This window comes from Heptranchias perlo, chromosome 5 (assembly GCF_035084215.1).
Source record: "Heptranchias perlo isolate sHepPer1 chromosome 5, sHepPer1.hap1, whole genome shotgun sequence".
Taxonomy (NCBI): Eukaryota; Metazoa; Chordata; class Chondrichthyes; order Hexanchiformes; family Hexanchidae; genus Heptranchias; species Heptranchias perlo.
Genome location: NC_090329.1, coordinates 62,111,506 through 62,133,539, shown reverse-complemented (window position 1 = coordinate 62,133,539; position 22,034 = coordinate 62,111,506). Strand labels below are relative to the sequence as shown.

Sequence of the window (22,034 nt, the reverse complement as noted above, 5' to 3'; positions counted from 1 at the left end):
CGATGTGAAATATTCATTCAGGATCTCACCCATCTCTTGTGGTTCCGCACATAGATGACCTTGTTGATCCTTAAGAGGCCCTACTCTCTCCCTAGTTACCCTTTTGCCCTTTATGTATTTGTAGAAGCTCTTTGGATTCACCTTTGCCTGATCTGCCAAAGCAATCTCATATCCCCTTTTTGCCCTCCTGATTTCTCTCTTAACTCTACTCCGGCAATCTCTATACTCTTCAAGGGATCCACTTGATCCCAGCTGCCTATGCATGTCATATGCCTCCTTCTTATTTTTGACTAGGGCCTCAATCTCCCGAGTCATCCAAGGTTCCCTACTTCTACCAGCCTTGCCCTTCACTTTATAAGAAATGTGCTTACACTGAACCCTGGTTAACACACTTTTGAAAGCCTCCCACTTACCAGACGTCCCTTTGCCTGCCAACAGACTCTCCCAATCAACTTCTGAAAGTTCCTGTCTAATACCATCAAAATTGGCCTTTCCCCAATTTAGAATTTTAACTTTTGGGCCAGACCTATCCTTCTCCATAGCTATCTTAAAACTAATGGAATTATGATCACTGGTCCCAAAGTGATCCCTCACTAACACTTCTGTCACCTGCCCTTCCTTATTTCCCAAGAGGAGGTCAAGTTTTGCCCCCTCTCTAGTCGGGCCATCCACATACTGAATGAGAAATTCCTCCTGAATACACTCAACAAATTTCTCTCCATCCAAGCCCCTAATGCTATGGCTGTCCCAGTCAATGTTGGGAAAGTTAAAGTCCCCTACTATTACCACCCTATTTTTCTTGCAGCTGTCTGTAATCTCCTTACATATTTGCTCCTCAATTTCCCGTTGACTATTTGGGGGTCTGTAGTACAATCCTATCAAAGTGATCTCTCCCTTCTTATTTTTCAGTTCTACCCATATGGACTCAGTGGGCGAACCCTCGGATATATCCCCTCTCACTACTGCCGTGATGTTCTCCCTAATCAAGAACGCAACTCCCCCTCCTCTCTTACCTCCTGCTCTATCTTTCCTATAGCATCTGTACCCTGGAACATTGAGCTGCCAGTCCTGCCCCTCCATGCTGAAAATGTAGACTTGTCTTGGAATCAGAGAATCATAGAAAAGATTTTCAGCACGGAAGGAGGCCATTCGGCCCATCGAGTCCATGCTAGCTCTATGCAAGAGCAATCCAGTTTCACCAGCATCTTGTACTTTGCTTCCACTCCATTAAGCCAGCTGGGCATTGAACATAGAAGCCATGACTGACAGTGGATGTGATGATCAGGTCAGAATTTACAGTGAGCAGAAGTGGACACAATGCTTCAGATACTGTGGCCAATAGAGACTTGAACAGCTTTCACCCCTTTTCATAAATTAGCAATTTAATTAAATTGATTCCAGCCAGGCAGCAATATCACTCTCTTAAAATTGCTTCTACGTGAGGAAAGCACCAAAGTTTCTTTTCAAAAAGGTTCAACACTTTGCAGACCCTTCATGTAACCCTTCTATGATTCTATTAGCAAGTAGTCAACACGCACTTAACAAGTATTTTTTCTTTCTCTCTGGTTTATTATTTACATATGAGCACTGTATGAATGTGATTAGTGGTGTCCCCCAGGGATCTGTACTGAGGCCTCAGCTTTTCACTATATTTATAAATTACTTTGATGAAGGAATAAAGAGCCATATAGCCAAGTTTGCTGATGACACAAGTTAGGTGGCACAGTAAATAGTGTTGATGGGAGCAGAAAGTTGCAAAGGGACATTGATAGATTAAGTGAGTGGGCAAAACTGTGACAGATGGAGTTCAATGTGGGGAAGTGTGAGGTCATCCACTTTGGACCTAAGAAATATAGATCAGAATATTTTCTAAATGGTGAAAAGCTAGAAACTGTGGAGGAGCAGAGAGATTTAGGGATCTCAGAACAGAAATTACTAAGAGCTTGTGGACAGGTACAAAAAATAATTAAAAAGGCTAATGGAATGTTGGCCTTTATCTCAAGAGAGCTGGAATGCAAAGGAGTAGAAGTTATGTTACAGTTATATAAAGCTCTGGTTAAACCCCATTTAGAGTACAGTGTTCAGTTCTGGGCACCGCATCTCAGGAAGGATATATTGGCCTGAGTGGGGGTGCAGTGCAGATTCACCAGAATGATACCGGGGCTAAAAGGGTTAAATTATGAGGCTAGGTTATATAGACTAGGCTTGTATTCCCTTGAGTATAGAAGATTAAGGGGTGATCTAATTGAGGTGTCTAAGATGATTAAAGTCAAGGGTATTAAGGATTACATTACCAAAGCGGGTAGATGGAGTTAAGATACAGATCAGCCATGATCTAATTGAATGGCAGAACAGGCTCAAGAGGCTGAATGGCCTACTCCTGTTTCGATGTTCCTATGGATGAAATCCCCCTTAGGTGATAATAATGCAGTTCAAAGGGAATTTGCAAAGCAGATTTCCTCGCCTGTTTGTAACAGTTTACACCATAAGAAAATGAGGCCTATCTGTCTACAAAAGTAGTCATGTTAAGGGAAGAATCCTTCAAGTGATTGCAATGATGCCAAAGATAAACCAAAGTAATTATCATCTAACCATGGTTCTCTCCTGAAATACTCTGCTGACCATGATGTAGCCCGCCTAGGAATTCTCACAATAGTGTTATAGGCACAAGAGGAATGATATTGAAGTTTACTTATTAGGGGGCATGGAAACAGTGAAAAGGGATGCAAGAGATTGTAGGACAGGGTGGACAGGCTAACAGAGCAGGGAGATAGGTGGTAGATACAGTTGAATGCAGAGAAATATACAATAGTACATTTTTGGATAAACAGTGAAAAGGAAGTATACTCTAAACAGTAAGATATTTATCAGAATGGAAGAACAAAGAGATTTAGGTTTGCAACACTTGGATTGTTGGAGTTGCACGTAAAAAACCTCAAGGCAAAAAAGATTCTGGGTTTTATTTAATCTTATAATCTCATGGAACTGGATAAGTATTTGAGAAGGAAGGATATAAAAGGATAGGGAAATGGACTGAATGGCTTCCATTCTGTAATTTCTATTATTCTCTGAATCTGGTTTTAAACCTGTTTAGTGTTTGCTCTATTCCTTATCCTTGAATCCGCCTTTAGATTTTTTTTGTACGTATTTCCTCAGTAGCACCTTACCGAGGTCAAAATTACATGGTTTCCTAATATCATCTATTATATTACACTTTTGGAGCAATTTCTATTGTACAATTTCTATTACGCAGTCACCTGATGTACCAAACATTGACAAAATCCAGATTTGTCCTTATCGTTGTTTAAGTCGTAATTTGGCATTGCATTTAAGAGAAATCAATTTACTCATCAACACATTCATCATAATTTCCCCTGCTGAGTCTCGCGGTGGCTCATAACTCATTGCACAAATGCAAACACCATACAGCCCTCAATGAAGTACGCTCAATTGAGTCGATATTTTTCTGAGTCTTTACTATAAAAATAGAACGACACATATTGTCTTATTGTTCAACAATCATTTGTAATTGTAATTTGTAATACGTGGCTTCGCCTGTGTGCATTATTTTAATGTATGACATGATTGTTTTTCACAAACTAAACATGTCCTTCAATTTATTGTGCTTTAAATGCTACCGAAGGCAATGCTCCAAGACTGATAAATGGTGGGGAGGAGAATGGAAGGATGTAGCATCTTTTGTACAAACATCTCAAGAACCTGGATGTGGAGAAGCTGCGTAAATCCACACACAGCACAAGCTTGGGGGGGGCGGGGGGTGCGTGTACGTCGGGGGCACTGGGGCGGGTTTTGGGATCTAAATCTTTGCATCTGAATCTCTTGATGTGGTTATGTTTCCATTCTTTGTGGCACGATATTTATTTATAAACGTAACCAGCGCACTGGTCGATTTCAGTGGGCGACTGACGGAGATGATGCGACCTTTAAAAGGCAGCAAGATCGCGGAAGGGGTTTCTGAAAGGTAAGGGTTGGTGTCGATACTCTTTGTGTTGGGCGGTGTAGCGGGTTATTGTTTAAACACACCCAGTTACACATCGCCTTGGCGGCCAGTCGGCAACGCACTGACACATGGGGGGGAGAAAACTTCAATCTTTTATTTTCCTACTCGATGCAGTGGAATGGATATCAATTGATGCACGGATATTTATACATATATATGTGTTTATGTGTGAATATATAAATATGTATATTGTCTCTTTGAATTGAACTTGTTAACAGAAGTTACCTCCACCTGCACGGATAGAGTGGGATCGTGATAGACACCATTCAGCTCATCGTTCAGAAGTGGTGCGTTTTCATTCAGACAGATCTTTCTTTAAAGACCTCTCTCTTTGTCTGACTGATTTATATAGACGGCCGTTTGGGATGTGTCTCCTGTTCTCTCTGGTTTTATTAAGATATCATACTGTCTCTTCCATTCAGCTGTGCTTTGGCTACGAGTGGGGGTCATGGGCTGGGTTCCCCCGGTGAACCCGTGAAATAAACGTTAAACCCACCCCACGGTCTCTATCTAACCTCTTCCCAGCGAGCTGGATCTGAGTACTGACGATGTGCTCGTTAGTCAGAGCTTTAGAAATTGCACAGGGTGATATTAACATGCAGGTTGCGAAGCGCCAACGTAACACCTCAGCCCCCGGAGGCTGTAATTATTTTCATTAAAGAGATAAAGCCATTATCCACTGTGAGAAGGACTATCAGTAATGTTCCTCATTCTTAAATGATTCTAGATTTTCTGTCCATTGACTATAAACGGTCGATTAATCTACTGCGAGATAGAGAATGAAAGGGGAGTGAATTGGTACAAAGAAAAGATGGGAAGGTAGGAAAAAATGCGAGGAACAAAAAGGGAATATATTATCCATGAATACAATTTATATTGGTAAAGTTTCGCTCTACTTTGAGAACATACATATTTCTTACTTCTCAAAGACACATGAAATGACATTAACTCTAATACCAGCTATATAGATTAGTGAAATTGTATCTAAGTTTTTACACTGAGTTATATCTGTATTTTGAGCACGTGATATTGACAATTTCACAACAGGACACATTTGCAATGCTAACATGCTAGTTGTCAGGGAAACAGTAAACCTAGTAACTGATGTGAGAAATCGTTTCCTGTGATAAGATATGGTTTTTGATTAAGCTAATTCTGGTAAAATCACATCCCTATTATCTGCTAACTGTTGGAATAGTATCTTGCATCAATCCAACAATATAGCAATTAGAATTTATACAAACAGTGTAATTAAAGTTTCATTAAGATATTTGTAATATTTAAATGCTTCATGTCAGCAGTCTTGAAGGATTAATACTGTCATTAAATGGTTGCCATAACTGAATAATATGCACTGATTTTGTGCGTTTCATCAGAAAATTCAGGGTGCAGAGAGATCCTGTAATTTGTCATGCAGTAGCAGAATTTTATGCCCTTAATTCACAAGATAAGAAAAAAATAACATGTTTATACGCATCCTCAGGAAAGTGCTTTACAACCAATGAACTACTTCTGAAATGTTTTATGGGCAAAGGTGACAGCAGTTTTGCACATAGTAAGGTCCCATAAATGCTAATGAGATGAATGGCCAGTTAATCGGTTTTGGTGGTGTTGGTTAAGGGATGAATGACAGGCAGGACACCAGGAAAAATCCCTCCTGTTCTTCAAAAAAATGCCATAGGACCTTTTTGTCTATCTGAACAAGCAGATAAGGTTAGCATCTTACCTGGAAGACAACACCTCCAACAATGCAGCAGTCCCTCATTACTGCACTGGTCAGCCTAGATGTATGTGCCCAAGGCCTGGAGTGAAACTTGAATCCACAACCTATTGACCTAAAGGTGAGGCTGTTACCACTGAGCCAGGCTGACACTAAATGATAAGCTGATGACAGGTACTTTTCCATAAGGATGCAGAGTTTTTAAAATAAGTCAGCAAGTAATTCTGGACCTTTTCCATGCACCTCCAAGCAGTAGTTCCAGAATGTCTCTAACAAAGGTCTGTAGGTTATCTATCTAGTCACAGGATAGAACCTGGTGAATGGGAGGTATGAAGAGGAAATAGAGATAGCAAATACCTCTGCAAAATTTTCATATTCTCAGAAAATGCTTTGCATTTTAAAAGAGTTGTCACATGAGTTTAGTCTACTTGTGACAATAATCAATGATCCTATGTGTGCTTACCAGGGAATGGGGATCTTAAGGGGGCATTACATTTCAGCAGAGCGTTTTCCTGCAGACTTCTTGACACAGCTAGGAAAAATTAGGAATAATACCACAATAGTGACTACTTGGAAAGTTTACACTACAGTAGACTCAATATGAATCACAACACAAAAAACTGCAATGTGCCTTTGTTTTTTATGTATATATGGTAGTGGCCTGGGTTATCTGAAAGACAGCACCTTTGAAAATGCAGCACTCTGTACTAGACTGAAGTGTCAGCCTAGAAAATGTGCTCAAGTCTCTGGCGTGAGAGTTGAGCACACAACCTTCTGATTCAGAGAGGAGAGCACTACCACTGAGCCAAGGCTGACATTGTGATAAGTGAGTGGGGGCAAGATTGGAGGAAGAGGAGGCATCTTCTAGGCCCTGTTCCTCCATTGCTGCACTTAGGGGGCATTACCACCACTACTCTGAGCCTAGCGCCACTTTCCATCAGGTGGTCCCAACAAACGGCGATAACAGTTAAAGGTGGAGGGACATGTGTAGGGATTTACCTAAGGCGGGCAGGGAATGGGCACTGATTGTGGTCCTGGTGAAGGGATGGGAGAGGGAAGTCATGGTCAGAGTGGGAGATGGTGGTACACCTCAGTGCCCCATTTTCTCACCATTTCTGCCACTACCCTGCCATATTTCAGCCTGTGCTCTCTCACCTGTCTCTGCCATCTCTCTATTGTTGTTTTTCTCCTCTTCTAATTTCCCTCTCACTTTTTGCTTCTCATTCTTTCCACATCTGCTTCTCATTCTTTCCTCTTCTGCTTCTTACTCCTCTCTTCTTTTCTGCTTCTATTTCTGTCCTTTAATACTTGTGCCTCTCTTTTTCTTTTCTTCTGTACTTTCGGGTGGGAAGTGATTTGTGGTATGGCAGGTGCAGGTGCCAGCTAGGGAGAGAGTCAGCCAGGGCTGCAGCTGGATTGTGGGCTACAGGTGATGGTTAGTGGACGGTGGAGAGATCGGAGCTGGAAGTTGCATTTTTTGGTGGTGGTTTTAGGGGAGAGATCTAGCCAGGGCTGTAGGCAATTTTGGGCTGCGGGGGTGTGGGCGGGGGGAGTAATTTGGCTAGGGCCGCAGGTCAACCTTTGGGTTGTAGGTGGTGAGGGATCCAGCTCAGCATCTGGAAGTAAGAGGAATCCAGCCAGGGCTATGGGCCAGCATTGGGAAACAGGAGGCAATTGCATCAGGGTTTAAAAAAATCAGCATGGAGGGGGTGGTGCTGTGCTGTATAATGATACAGCATCATTTACTTAGTGATGCAAATCAGGAGCTGGGAGAACTGAAAGGCAAGTATAATGGTTAGTATGTTGGGAAATTTAATTAACATAAACCTAATACTCAGGGATGACACCTGGGTGTGGTGGAAATAGCACGTTGTGACCTTCATGTAAGCACAAGAAGTGCATGCTATATATAAAATGTTTATTACTCGTACACTCCTGTGGCACTGCTCACTTTATGTCAGAGTATACACTGTTTTATAACAATAATGGTGTTAGCAATAAAATCCGACAGGAAAAGTGACACTCATGGGAAATGTGTGCTATATGCAGGGTTTTTAATATAGATACTTAAATATATTTTTAAATTTATACGTGCTCTTCTTTGTCAGCTTCACCTGCCTAACAATTACCCTGCAGTAGTGCTCCCACTACAGCTTTTAGATTTTAGTCTGCCATGAATTAATTATTTATACCTGTGCAAAATCAAAGATTGTGATAAATAACATTTGCTGATTTATGATAAATATGAATATAATCTTAAAATCAAATGTAAAACATTTGAAATAGTCAATATAAAAATACACAGAACAAAAAATTATATTCTACAAAACTTATCACACACCTGGAACTTATACAGGCCCACATTCTACCCATCCACACCTAAGTGCCCTAGTGCACCAGTGTGCTGCTCCACTTGTTCATTGTGTTTGAAACCTCAGTGACTTAACATGAGGACTGTTTCCTTTGTTCAATTTTTGTAGCGAAATCATAAACATGTTTCTTATGCTTCAATTTTGCTACAAATAGTGATCAGACAAATTCTTCCTTCCCACAAAGAATATTAACAGTGGGGTAATGCTGCAATATTTAAGAGTTGTTGGAACTATAGGAACTATACATTTTTCTTTATAGTGTAATTTGTTCTAAAGATGAATTTATTAAAGTTTCACAATGGAAGACTATCTCAGAAATGTGCATATTGTGCTTCTGGCTCTGGCTCCTGGCTGTGACTGGCAGGGATTTAGAGGCAGAGTTAGTGACATAAGTATATAGTCTCCACCTACCTAAAGCTTCAAAATAACTATAATGAATTGCACTAGGAATACATTTCTTGGCAGGTTCCTTGGAAAATATTTTGTGACAGCTGTGGGGCAGCTCAGCAATTTCCTAACTATGAATTAAAAACAAGGTTTTATCTGAACCATATATTAATGTGTGTAGTGCAATTAAGTGGGTTCCACATTGGAATAAGATACTTCCTGGTGATTAAAGCACTTTGCATATTTTTTTCTTCTAATAATCCTTCTGCTTTATAATTAGTTGTGGAGCCTATTTAATCACATGTACTAATCCATTACTAGATTATCAGTTTAGGTTTTTTAATTCACTTTTTTGAAATATAGAAGAGTCAAACCTTCAAATTATTCTATCTTGGGATAGTTTCCTATTACTCGTAGCCACAGTAGAACAAGTAGAATTTTAAGCAGTCTTCCGCCGAAGTTACAGTAGGAAACTGGTGGAACCACTATGGAATTTCAGCCCCCCTGTATTTAAATCCTCAGTACCTTACCGCAGGGAAGTTTTCCTTTGTTCACTGTAGTGAAATTATAAACATGTTCCTTATGCTTGTGTTTTCAACTTCACTATAAAAAGTGATTCGAAAAAATTTTCCTCCCCACGAGAAATATTAACAATTGTGTATGTCAGATTGGCTCATAGGATAAGGATTCTTATACAAATTATTGTTGGATATGTACACTGTGCCATGCAATGCATCAGGGATATTTGAACACTAAAAAAGGAGCAGCTGTTGATTAGGTTAAACTAAACAGAGGTCAGACATAGTGAAAACCCAACTGGGATAAACAATGTATGCACCAAGATTTCCTGCTTACCTTTTTTAAGCTTTTTGATGTATAGAATGATCAGAGCAAAACTCTTGAAGAATGTAAAATAAACACCTTTGTTTCAGACAACATTTATTCAGTAGCATAATATGCTTTGAAATTACATCATAGAATACTAGCCTAACATGTTTGTACAAAATTTCTTCCTCTGCTATTTTAACAGAAACTTTGATCCATTTAAGATAATTAGAAATGAGTTAATGCCTCTGTTACAGTTGTGGAGGAAGGAATTTCACATGTTTTCTCCTAATTTTGTTACTTTCATAATTCATATATCCTAAAGCTTTTTTCCAACAAAATAAAAGGCACAGTCACATTACAGCCAAACAAATCTGCCCACTTGCATTGGACAAAATGAATTTTCTGTGGGAAACATCCGCGCCATAATTCCTCACCCAATCTACTCTGTACACTTACAAATAAACCTTATCATATAATCGATATGTAAAAACGTTCATTTATAGTGTGCATCCATCACACTTCAGACATCTACATCAGATTTCCTACTTCGGATGTCACTTCAAAGCACAGAAGAGGTGAGAAAAAGGGCAGTCATTTCATGCTAATTTCTTCTGATCTAGAGTTGGGAAGTTCATAAGCAGCTGCCACACTGCATCTTCATTCTCCAACAGCAATTAACCTCTAAATGACCCAAGAAATTGCTATTTGCAGTAATGACTCTTTGTATCCTTAAAGGGACAGGTCAGTGAACATAGATCTACACTTAGCAGTACATTGTGTGTTAGATGGTATAGGGTTCTTGTCATTACAAAATAACATATCAGCTGATTTACCCTGACCAATGCCATGGAAAATCCACTAGTTAACATATAAAAAATTCGATAGTTTGCTTAAAAAAAACTTACAATCACTTTAATGTTTTTCTGCCCCTCCCATATGCTAAATTAACAGTCTCAACCCCCCCAAAGCACCTTCTTCCTCCAGCTGATAGCACCACACACACCCACTCTTACCCATGTGCTCCAGCTTAGGTCCCATAAATAGCTGAATGTAAGTGCACCAGTTGCAGAACACTGAACAAACAAGACGAAGTCTGTAGAGAGCAGTGGAATAATGGAAGATAAAAACATAAGAAATAGGAGCAGGAGTAGGCCATATGGCCCCTCAAGCCTGCACCTTCATTCAATAAGAGCATAGCTGATCTTCTATCTCAACTCTACTTTCTCGCCCGATTCCAATATTTCTTGATTCCCTTAGTGTCCAAAAATCTATCGATCTCAATCTTGAATATACTCAACGACTGAGCATCCACAGCCCTTTGGAGTAGAGAATTCCAAATATTCACGACCCTCTGAGTGAAGAGGTTTTTCCTCATCTCAATCCGAAATGTACAACCCCTTAACCTGAGACTATGTCCCCGAGTTCTAAACTCTCCAGCTGGGGGGAACATCCTCTCAGCATCTACTCTGTCTAGCCCTCTTAGAATCCTATATGTTTCAATGAGATCACCTCTCATTCTTCTAAACTCCAGAGAGTATAGGCCCAATCTACTCAATCTCTCCTCACAGGACAACCCTCTCATCTCAGGAATCAATCTAATGAACCTTCATTGCACCGCCTCTAAGGCAAGTATATCCTTCCTTAGGTAAGGAGACCAAAACTGTATACAGTACTCCAGGTGTGGTCTCACCAAAGCCCTCTACAATTGCAGCAAGACTTCCTTACTCTTGTACTCCAACCCGCTTGCAATAAAGGCCAACGTACCATTTGCCTTCCTAATTGCTTACTGTACCTGCATGTTAACTTTCTGTGTTTGGGTACAAGGACACCCAAATCTCTGAACACCAACATTTAATAGTTTCTCACCATTGAAAAATATTCAGTTTTTCTATTTTTCCTACCAAAGTGAATATCCTTACATTTCCCCACATTATACTCCATCTGCCACCTTCTTCCAACTCACTTAATCTATCGGTATCCCTTTGCAGACTCTTTGCATACACCTCACAGCTTCCTTTTTACCTAGCTTTGTATCGTCAGCAAACTTGGATACATTACATTCGGTCCCTTCATCTAAGTCATTGATATAGATTGTAAAATAGCTGAGGCGCAACCACCGATCCCTGCGGCACCCCACTAGTTACAGCCTGCCAACCTGAAAATGACCCGTTTATTCCTGTTTTCTGTCCGTTAACCAATCCTCATTCCATGCTAATATATTACCCCCAATCCCATGACCCCTAATCTTGTGTAACAACCTCTTGTGTGGCACCTTATCGAATGCCTTTTGAAAATCCAAATATACTACACCCACTGATTCCCCCTAATCTACCCTTCTAGTTACACCCTCAAAAAACTCTAATAGATTTGTCAAACATGATTTTCCTTTCATAAAACCCTGTTAACTCTGTCGAATCATATTATGATTTTCTAAGTGCCCTGTTACTAATCATATTATGATTTTCCAAGTGCCCTGTCTAATGTGAGGGAGGAACTTAAAGTAATTAAGACTAGTAAAGAAAAAGTTTTAGAAAAATTAATGGGACTAAAAGCCGACAAATCCCCTGGATTCTAAAGGCACTTAGAAAATCATAATATGATTAGACAGAGTCAACAGGGTTTTATGAATAATAGATTCTATCATTTTCCCTACTACTGATGTCAGGCAAACTGGCCTATAGTTCCCTGTTTTCTCTCTTCCTTCTTTCTTTAATAGCGGTGTTACATTTGCTACCTTCCAATCCACAGGGACCATTCTAGAATCTAGTGAATTCTGGAAGATCAAAACCAATGCATTCACTATTTCTGCAGCCAACTCTTTTAGAACCCTCGGATGTAGGCCATCAGATGCAGGGGATTTGTTGGCGTTTAGTCCCATTAATTTTTCTAAAACGTTTTCTTTACTAGTCTTAATTACTTTAAGTTCCTCCCTCACATTAGACCCTTGGTTCCCCATTCTGTTATGTTTTTTGTGTCTTCTACTGTGAAGATAGATATAAAATATTTGTTTAACGTCTCTGCCATTTCCTTATTCTCCTTTATAATTTCTCCTGTCTCTGCCTGTAAGGGACCCACGTTTACTTTCGCTAATCTCTTCCTTTTTACATACTTGTAGAAGCTCTTACAATCTGTTTTTATGTTTCTTGCTAGTTTACTCTCATATTCAATTTTCTCCCTCTTTATCAGTTTCTTGGTTGTCCTTTGTTAATTTCTAAAACCCTCCCAATTCTCAGGCTTACTGCACTTTTTGGCAACATTGTAAGCCTCTTTTAATCTAATACTATCCTTAACTTCTCTAGTGAGCCATGGTCCTAAATGGCTGACCGCTTAGCTTGAGACCAAGACCCATAGTTCTAGACTCTCCAGCCAGGGGAAACAACGTCTCAGCCTCTACCCTTTCAAGCCCTCTAAGAATTTTAAGTGTTTCAAAGAGGTTACCTCTCATTCTTCGCAACTCCAGAGAATATAGGCCCATTTTACTCAATCTCTCCTCACAGGACAACCCTCTTATTCCAGGAATAAATCTAGTTAACCTTTGTTGCACCACCTCTAAGGCAAGTATAACCTTCCTTAGGTAAGGAGACCAAAAATGCACATAGTACTCCAGGTGTGGTCTCACCAAAGCCCTGCACAATTGCAGCAAGACTTCCTTACTATTGTATTCCAACCCTCTTGCAATAAAGGCCAACATAACATTTGTCTTCCTAATTGCTTGCTGCACCTGCATGTTAATTTTCTGTGTTTTGTGTGCAAGGACACCCAAATCCCCCTGAACACCAACATTTAATAGTTTCTCACCATTTAAAAAATATTCAGTTTTTCTATTTTTCCGACCAAATTGAATAATGTCACATTTCCCCACATTATACTCCATCTGCCACCTTCTCGCCAACTCACTTAACCTGTCGGTATCCCTTTGCAGACTCATTGCGTCCTCCTCACAGCTTACTTACCGACCTAGCTTTGTATCATCAGCAAACTTGAAAACATTACATTCGGTCCCCTCATCTAAGTCATTGATACCCAGCACTGATCCCTGTGGCATCCCACTAGTTACAATCTGCCAACCCGAAAATGACCCATTTATTCCTACTCTCTGTTTTTTATGCGTTAACCAATCCTCAATCCATGCTAATATATTATCCCCAATCCCATGAGCCCTTATCTTGTGTAACAACCTCTTGTGTGGCACCTTATCGAATGCCTTTTGAAAATCCAAATATACTATAAAACTCGCCAAGGCTTCTTCGACAGCACCTCCCAAAGCCGCGACCTCTACCGCTTAGAAGGACAAGGGCAGCAGGCACATGGGAACAACACCACCTGCACGTTCCCCTCCAAGTCACACACCATCCTGAATTGGAAATATATTGTCGTTCCTTCATCGTCGCTGGGTCAAAATCCTGGAACTCCCTTCCTAACAGCACTGTGGGAGAACCTTCACCACACGGACTGCAGCGGTTTAAGAAGGCGGCTCACCACCACCTTCTCAAGGGCAATTTGGGATGGACAATAAATGCTGGCCTTGCCAGCGATGCCCACATCCCATGAATGCATTAAAAAAATCCACTGAATCCCCCTTATTTACCCTGCTAGTTACATCCTCAAGAAACTCTAATAAATTTTACCGCCCAAGAATGGAACTGAATCCCGGCTCTAACACGCCCATTTCCGGGTTTGACCCAGGCTCGTTTAGATGTGCAAAAGACACCCGGAAGTCCTGCCCCCACTTAAAGCCGGTGGGCCGATACTTAAAGGGACAATGTACCTATACAACTGCAGTAATACAACCCTGCTCTTGTACTCAAATCCTCTTGCAATGAATGCCAACATACCATTCGCCTTTCTAACTGCTTGCTGCACCTGAATGCTCGCTTTCAGTGACTGGTGTGCAAGGACACCCAGGTCTCGTTGCACCTGCCCTTTTCCCAATCTATCATCATTCAGATAATAATCTGTCTTTCTGTTTTTACAACCAAAGTGGATAACCTCACATTTATCCACGTTATACTGCATCTGCCATGTTCTTGCCCACTCACCTAACTTGTCTAAATCACATTGGAGCCTCTTCGCATCCTCCTTACAGCTCAGATTCCACCCCAGCTTTTTGTCATCTGCAAACTTAGAAATGTTACATTCAGTTCCCTCATCCAAATCATTGATATATATTGTGAATAGCTGGGGCCCAATCACTGATCCCTGCGGTACTCCACTAGTCACAGCCTGCCACCCAGAAAAAGACCCGTTTATTCCTACTCTCTGTTTCCTGTCAACCAATTCTCAATCCATGCCAGTATATTCCCCCCAATCCCATGTGCTTTAATTTTGCACACTAACCTCTTGTGTGGGACCTTATCAAAAGCCTTCTGAAAATCCAAGTACACCACATCCACTGGTTCGCCCCTATCTATTCTACTAGTTACATCCTCAAAAAAACTCCAGTAGATTTGTTAAGCGTGATTTCCCTTTCATAAACCCATGCTGACTTTGTCCAATCCCATTAATGCCTTCCAAGTGTTCTATTATCACATCCTTTATAATACTTTAGCATTTTCCCCACTACTGATGTTAGGCTAACTGGTCTGTAATTCCCTGTTTTTTCTCTCCCTCATTTTTTAAATAGTGGGGTTACATTTGCCACCCTCCAATCTGTAGGAACTGTTTCAGAGTCTATAGAATTTTGGAAGATGACCACCAATGCATCCATTATTTCCAGGGCCACTTCCTTTAGTACTCTGGGATGTAGATGATCAGGCCCTGGGGATTTGTCAGCCTTTAGCCCCATTAATTTCCCGAGCACTATTTTTTTTACGAATACTGATTTCCTTCAGTTCCTCCCTCTCCCTAGACCCTTGGTTCCCTAACATTTCCGGGTGGTTATTTGTGTCCTCCTTTGTGAAGACAGAACCAAAGTATGTGTTTAATTGTTCTGCCATTTCTTTTTTCCCCATTATAATTTCCCCATTTCTGACTGTAAGGGACCTACATTTGTCTTCACTAATCTTTTTCTCTTGACATATTTATAGAAGCTTTTACAGTCAGTTTTTATGTTCCCTGCTAGTTTACTCTCATACTCTATTTTTCCCCTCTTAATCAATCTCTTTGATCTCCTTTGCTGAATTCTAAACTGCTCCCAATCCTCAGGCTTGCTGCTTTTTCTGGCAATTTTATATGTCTCCTCTTTGGATCTTATACTATCCCTAATTTATTTTGTAAGCCACGGTTGAGCCACCTTTCCTGTTTTATTTTTGTGCCAGACAGGAATGAATAATTGTTGTAATTCCTGCACACGTTCTTTAAATATTAGCCATTGCCTATCCACCATCATCCCTTTTAGTAAAGTTCCCCAATCTATCCTAGCCAACTCACACTTCATACTTTCGTAATTTCCTTTATTTAGATTCAGGACCCTAGTTTCGGATTCAACTACTTCACTCTCCATCTTGATGAGGAATTCTATCATGTTATGGTCGCTCTTCCCTAAGGGACCCCGCACAACAAGATTGTTAATTAATCCTTTCTCATTGCACAATATCCAGTCTAGGATTGCCTGTTCTCTAGTTGGTTCCTCAATGTATTGGTCTAGAAATCCATCACGTACACACTCCAGGAATTCCTCCCCCACAGTATTATTGCTAATTTGGTTGACCAATCTATATGTAAATTAAAGTCACCCACGATTACAGTTGTACCCTTCTTGCACGCGTCTCTAATTTCCTGTTTAATGCCCTCCCCTACATCTCCACTACTGTTTGGGGGTCTATAGACAACCCCCACCAGTGTTTCTTAGCTCCACCCATACAGATTCCACATTGTGATTTTCCAAGCCAATATCCTTCCTCACTATTGCATTGATTTCCTCCTTTACTAACAACGCTATCCCACCTCCTTTCCCTTTTTGCCTGTCCTTCCTAAATATTGAATACCCCTGGATGTTCAGTTCCCATCCTTGGTCACCCTGCAGCCATGTCTCCGTAATCGCAACTATATCATAACCGTTAACATCTATCTGCGCTGTTAATTCATCTACCTTATTGCGAATGCTCTGCGCATTAAGACACAATGCCTTTAGACTTGTCTTTTTAAGATTGCTATTCATCTTAGTATTATTTTGCACTATGGCCCTATTTGTTTTTTGCCCTTGTTTTCTTTGCCTTCCACTATTGCTTCTTCCCTTTCTGTCTTTTGTTTCTATCCTTGTTTCCCCCTCCTCTGTCTCCCTGTTCAGGTTCCCATCCCCCTGCCATTCTAGTTTAAACCTTGCCCAACAGCATTAGCAAACACCCCTGCGAGGACATCGGTCCCAGTCCTGCTCGGGTGTAACCCGTCACGCTTATACATGTCCCACCTTCCCCAGAACCGGTCCCAATGCCACAGGAATCTAAATCCCTCCCTCCTTCACCATCCCTGCAGCAACGCATTCATCCTGTCTGTTCTCCTGTTCCTATACTGACTAGCATGTGGCACTGGTAATAATCCTGAGATCACTACCTTTGAAGTCCTGCTTTATAATTTATCTCCTAACTCCTTAAATTCACCTTGCAGGACCTCATCCTTTTTTTTACCTATGTCGTTGGTACCGATATGGACCACGACTACTGGCTGTTCACCCTCCCCCTCCAGAATGCCCTGCAGCCGCTCCGTGACAGGAATCGAGTAACAGAGAAATAGAACAACAACAACTTGCATTTATATAACACCTTTAACGTAGTAAAACGTCCCAAGGCAATTATCAAACAAAATTTGACATCGAGCCACATAAAAAGATATTCAGACAGATGATCTAAGGTTTGGTCAAAGAGGTAAGTTTTAAGGAGCGATTTAAAGGAGGAGAGAAAGGTAGAGAGGCAGAGAGGTTTAGAGGGGGAATTCTAGAGCTTAGGGCCTAGGCAGCAGAAGGCAAGGCCGCCACTGGTGGAGTGAAGGAAATCATGGATGCACAAGAGGCCAGAATTGGAGGAACACAGAGATTTCGGAGGGTTGTAGGGCTGGAGGAGTATACAGAAATAGGGAGGGGTGAAGGCATGGAGGATTTGAACACAAGGATGAGAATTTTAAAATTGAGGCATTGCCGGACCAGGAGCCAATGTAGGTCAGCAAGCATTTGGGTGATGGGTGAGCGGGACTGGTGTGAGTTAGGATACGGGCAGCAGAGTTTAGGATGAACTCAAGTTTCCGGAGGGTGATAGGTGGGAGGCTGGCCAGGAGTGCATTGGAATAGTGGAGTCTGGAAGTAGCAAATGTCTGGATGACAGTTTCAGCAGCAGAGGAAGAGAGAAAAACTGAGGGTATCAGAGAGAAAAACATGGAGAGAAAAGGAGACAATAATAAAGACATGACTGAATCATAGCAATTCTTCCAGGACACTTCCAAACCCCTTGATTCAACAGTGCATACTGGATACTTTCAAAGTGGACATGGATGTTGCAATGTCATTTTCTCCAATCGACAAATGGTTGCTATCCAGAAAACAAAAAGCACTCCACAAGTAGCAGCAAAATAGTCTAACCTCAGCCTCACAGACCCACAGCTCCCAAATGTTCCCAGTTCCTATGCTTACCCAAGTGGATAAACAAAGCATTTAAAAGTTAACTTTAACATCTTAATGAGAAACAAAATGTGACATCAGGTAGCATATATGGAGTATCACACTCCAACTGCAAATTACCTGCTGGCTATGCTACAGGAGATCTACTGGTGTTTAAGTACAGAAATTTTTTTTGTGTTCTACAGGGCCCTACATATGATTTAAGTTATAAGTGATCTGAACAATGGCTTTGGTTGGGAGAGAATCATTCTAAAACCCACTTTAGGTCGCGGTAGAATCAATATCAGTGTTTTTATTGGCTGTCACAGTATTGTAAACTGCTGGTGCACTTACTCAGAATATTGACTTTTAGAATTAATTACATCCTCTGTTGAATTCCCCATAAAAATTTTGACGGCCATTGTCATTCTGAGTTTAAACTCAATTTGAAACAATTTTGCTCTATAAGTTAAGTTTAGACAGTTTAAAACATTTTAATTCTTAAATGGTAATTGATTTTTACTTGCATATCTGTGAATGAAGTACAGACTCCAATAACAATAATGAACTCAGTCATGTGTCTATGGGATTTTTAATTACTGCAGTAATTTTGCTGCTAGTCTTTGGCTGAACAAATCACCTCATTAAACATTTACAGTGCTGGCTGCCAGATATCAGTGGTTATCAAAATGTTACCTTTAAAAAGCTTTGTGGCAACTAAAGAGGGTTTTGTGCTCATGTCTCAATCTTGAGCAACTCTCCCAGTTAACTAGGTTTCTTTATAATGTAAAGTTATTGAGAAAACTGCATTCATAAGAAAACACATAATTCTCCGCACTCTGTTTCATCTTAACTGTAATTTGGAAAAAATTGTAACATTTATCAGTAGTTTCGAGGCACTTTTAAAAATAGATGCAGCATCACTTGCAACACCTGTTTCAGCCGTGTATCATAGTTGTTTTCAAACTGCCATTCGAGGAATCAAAGATTCAACACTGAAGTATTCTGATAGTCCATCCATTTTCAACCTTTTATAAGCCAGGCAAATTGTTATTTTGTCACGAGGCTTGAGGGGATGACACCCACTCCCCACCACTAGAATATTTAATAAAAACAGAAAATGCTGGAGAAGCTCAGCAAGTCAGGCAGCATCTGTGGAGAAAGAAACAGTTAACGTTTCAGGTCATAAACCTCTCGTCAGAACTGGAAGACGTTAAAAGAGTTAAAGTTTTTAAGCAAGTACGGAACCAGGGAAAGTGGGGGAGGGAGGGGAGGGGAGCAAAGAACAAAAGGGAAGTTCTGTGATAGGGTGGAAGGCAGGAGTGATTAAATGACGAAAGGGATGATGGTGCAAGGCAAGGAGGGTGGGAATGGGACAAGTAAAGAAACAAAAGATGGGTCTAGAGGAGCTGTAAATGGCAACATCAGAACCATTACCAACACCTGCTGTCCAAAAAAATGGGAGCAGTGGTTATGATCTGAAGTTATTGAAATCAATGAGTCCGGAAGTTTGTAAAGTGCCTAATCGAAAGATGAGGTACTGTTCCTTGAGCTTACGTTGAGCTTCATTGGAACATTGTAAGAGGCCGAGGTCAGAGAGGTCAGAGTGGGAGTGGGAAGGGGAATCAAAATGGCAAGCAACCGGCAGGTCAGGGTCACACTTGTGGACAGAGCGAAGGTGTTCAGCAAAGCGATCACCCAGTCTGCGTTTGGTCTCCCCAGTGTAGAAGAGACTGCATTGTGAGCAGCGAATGCAGTATACTAAATTGAAAGAAGTACAAGTAAATCGCTGTTTCACCTGGAAGGAGTGTTTGGGGCCCTGGACGGTGAGAAGGGAGGAGGTGAAAGGGCAGGTGTTGCATCTCATGCACTCGCACGGAAAGATGCCGTGGGGAGGAGAGCGGGTGTTGGAAGAGTGGACCAGGGTGTCGCGGTCCCTTCAGAATGCTGAAAGGGGAGGGGAGGGGAAGATGTGTTTGGTGGTGGGATTGCGCTGGAGGTGGCGGAAATGACAGAGGATGATACATTGAATGTGGAGGCTGGTGGGGTGGAAAGTGAGGACAAGGGGAACCCTATCATGGTTCTGGGAAGGAAGGGAATGGGTGAGGGCAGAAGTGTGGGAACTACGACGGACATGGTCAAGGGTCCTGTAAACTACTGTGGAGGGGAATCTTCAGTTGAGGAAAAAGGAAGACATATCGGAAGCACTGGTGTGGAAGGTGGCATCGTCAGAGCAGATGTGACAGAGGCAGAGAAACTGGGAGAAGGGAATAGAGCCCTTACACGAAGCGGGGTGGGTGGAAGTGTAATCAAGGTAGCTGTGGGAGTTGGTGGGCTTATAATAGATATTGGTTGGCAGCCTAGCCCCAGAAATGGAGATAGAGAAGCCGAGGAAGGGAAGGGAAGAGTTGGAGATGGACCATGTGAAGGCGAGGGAAGGGTGGAATTTTGAAGCAAAGTTGATAAAATTTTCCAATTCAGAGCGACAGCAGGAAACGGCACTGATACAGTCATCAATGTACTGGAAAAAGAGGTGAGGCAGGGGACCTGATTCGGACTGGAACAAGGAATGTTGCACATATTCCACACAAAGGCAGGCATAGCTGGGACCCATACGGGTTCCCATAGCAGCACCTTTTATTTGGAGGAAGTGAGTGAAGTCAAAGGAGAAGTTGTTCAACGTAAGAACAAGTTCAGCCAGGTGGAGGAGGGTTGCGGTGGATGGGGATTGGTTGGGCCTCTGTTCAAGGAAGAAGCGGAGGGTCCGCAGAATATTTAGATTTTTGATATTTTATTTGGTGCACTTTCTGACATTTGGAATCTACTGTAATTCTGTTTTCAAGCCAAAAATAATTTATTTTGAAAGTGTTACAGATATTTCCAACACTACACTGAAAGTATTTATAGGGACTTCAGAGCAACTTCACCAGATTCCAATTCCTTTCATTCAGAATCTAACTCTAGATACATCATGTTAATTTGTGAACTGAAATCTTTTATTATATACACCTAAATAATCTCAAACTGCAGTGCATGCTACAATAAAACTGGCTCACCACCAAATCTGTTTGCGCTCCATGGCAACACAGAAGTGGGCAGAGGATTAGCTGGTTTGAGGGTTTGCTTATTTAACTATTTTAAATAAACAATTTTTATTTTTAAGTATCTTCAAGAGGGATATGGTTGTGTCAATGTAATTGAAACAAAACCTAGGAACCAAGTTCTGATAAAGGGTCACATCCAAACATTAAAGGGGCTGAAAATCCACAGTAATCACATGGTCAGAATGTCTGGGACCTCTGATGATGACCGTACTAAAGTTCACAGGGTCGGGGGAAGATCCATTCATTATTATGCCAATGGTGGGTACTTCCCCTAGGGATCGTAGGTTGGCAAGTCCAGGAGGGGTTGCTGGCAGCCCACACTGGAAACATCTCATTAATGCCCCCATTGGCTCTCTTCAATAATTAGTTTATTCTTCAGGGTCTAGGCTGAATCCTGGCCTGGACCTAAAGGCAGTTCTCACAGCTACAAATGGAGCAGCTAGTGGGCCTGCTCTCACCCAGCGCATCAACTGCAAAGATCCTGTTTGGCCTTTGATAGGCCAGGGATGTAGGATCACCCAGCCTTGGGAGTCCCCAAACCCAGCCCCAGCCCCACCCCTTCCTCTGGTGATGGCCCTGCTTGGGGCCCTTCTACCACACTCCTGCCAGAATTACAGAGGGAGTGCACTGTAGAGGGCCCCAACCTGTCTTTTCCTCTTTTAAATGCTGATCAACCTGCTGTGTTTTTCAAACATTTTTTTGTTTTTAAAACCTGTTGGCAATAATTGGAGGCAAACATTTAATTTCTTTTTATGACATTGCTTTGTGTGCTATTTTAGCATATTTAAATGAAAGAGATTTATGCCTCTGTACCAATAAAGGAGTGTCATACATACATGTTATTATCACCAACAGTAATTTCTGGCCTATATTGCTCTTTTGACCCAGTCATAAAGCTTCATTTTCTTGTACCAGAAATAAAAATCATTACACACTGCAAACATTAAAATAAGTCTAAAGTGCATGAAAATGTGATTTGCAGGAGCTGACACGGAGAGCTGAATTTTGTGCTGTCAGGTGGAGCTGACCTATTGCCTCCAGCTTGTAATACTCTTTGTGATTGTTAATGTCAATC

The 22,034-nt window shown here is 41.3% G+C and overlaps 1 pseudogene; it reads left to right on the top strand.

Annotated features, from left to right (window-relative positions):
• The first annotated feature begins 3,664 nt into the window (after nt 1-3,664).
• Nucleotides 3,665-22,034, top strand: part of LOC137321393 (macoilin-like) — a 103,651-nt pseudogene continuing 85,281 nt past the window's right edge.